The 1,400-nt window shown below is 38.5% G+C and overlaps 1 long non-coding RNA gene across 2 annotated transcripts; it reads left to right on the top strand.

Moving 5' to 3' along the window:
- Nucleotides 1–401: 401 nt before the first annotated feature.
- On the top strand, nt 402–1,319 carry LOC122147117. Of its 2 annotated transcripts, none has more exons than XR_006161438.1 (3): nt 402–509; nt 604–780; nt 936–1,319. It is a non-coding gene; the product is annotated as an uncharacterized LOC122147117 (long non-coding RNA). The 2 variants fall into 2 exon arrangements; XR_006161437.1 differs by having other exon boundaries at nt 604–1,109; nt 1,191–1,319.
- Nucleotides 1,320–1,400: the final 81 nt, after the last annotated feature.

Genomic DNA, 1,400 nt, shown 5'->3' with positions numbered 1-1,400 from the left:
AAACATCCGCGCTTAAATTGGTTCCATAACAGTAAGTTGAGGATCATGTGATCTTACTAATTTGAGTCAGGTTTAAATAGTCTAGATAATTGCGCGTGCACGCCATTGTTTAAAAGTCCTGAAAAGTCGAGCATGGGTCAATCGATTTACTATGGGCTACCATGGCAACAAAAGGAAAAGATAGAGCAGCGATGTTCACGGCAACGGAACAGCGTTTGCTATTGGAAACGTATGAAGAATTTAAAGATGTCATCACCCAAAAAAGGCAATACAGCGGCAATAAATAAAGCAAGAGAGAAAGGTTGGCAGGGAAATTGCTGATCGTCTCAATGCGTAAGTAGCGGTGTAAGCTATTTAAAATACTTTATCAACATTGAATGTGTGTCATAATACATTGCAAAGTTTCGTGTGTGAATAACAGTAACTGCTTTCACGCAGCAGCAACTTAAGTGAAGGAAAAAGAACCTGGCAGCAGGTGAAAATAAAATATAAAAATATAGTTCAGAATGGTAAGTACATCTAATGGTATGTATATATGTAATCAATGCCAGCTTGAAGCTACAACTATTCAGTTTTTTTTTAATGTATTTTTTTTAATTGCAGCGACCAAAAAGAAGACTGAGGTTGCTGGCACTGGGGGAGGGCCACCACCAGCCAGCTTCACTCCTGCAGAGGAGCTGGCTTTGGAAATTAATAAAGGGAGGCCCGTCCTTGAGGGAATAGAGGGGGGGACATCATCTAAAATGATATCACGTAGTATAAGGAGTGAGTATATAAAAGGTGTGTGTTTTATCATTATTCCTTCCTGACTAACTGATTTCCTCCTTCTTTAGGCATTGTAAGCCTAAGTACATCATAGCAGTAATGTCACGTAGAGGTACTTGTGCTACTGTAATGGTGCATTTTGGTAAAAAAAAATTATTTTTTCTATCAAGATTCTGTATGCTTTATGGATCCACCAGACATCATGTTGCCTGTGAGTATGAGACCTTTTAAATCAGTCATGTAAGCTAATGAGTTTAACTGAGTTTAATCAGTGGTCACAGGGAGAAGGCCCATCAGTTGAGGAGGATGAGGAGACTGTGTCTGTATGTTCAAGGAGGCCTGAGGTAGTCACAGGTTCCATGTGATACTGTATTGAATATTAAAAAGTGTACTTGTGTGATAAAATGATCATAATGTGTTTTCAGGATACTGACACTGTTCTAGAGCCCTCTCAGTCTGGGACCACATGTGACAAAGTGAGTATTAAGAAATGAAAACAATGTGACAAGTGTATTCAATGAAATAACTTAAATCTATGTTGCTACAGAACCCAGAAAACATAACAGGAGTGTATAAACGCTACCTCCTTAAACAAATGGAAGCGATTGATATCGACATCCAGTATAAAAAACTGA

This window comes from Cyprinus carpio, chromosome A12 (assembly GCF_018340385.1).
Source record: "Cyprinus carpio isolate SPL01 chromosome A12, ASM1834038v1, whole genome shotgun sequence".
NCBI classification, from domain to species: domain Eukaryota; kingdom Metazoa; phylum Chordata; class Actinopteri; order Cypriniformes; family Cyprinidae; genus Cyprinus; species Cyprinus carpio.
The sequence above is the reverse complement of the archived record's forward strand: the minus strand, read 5'-3'. Positions and strand labels throughout refer to the sequence as shown.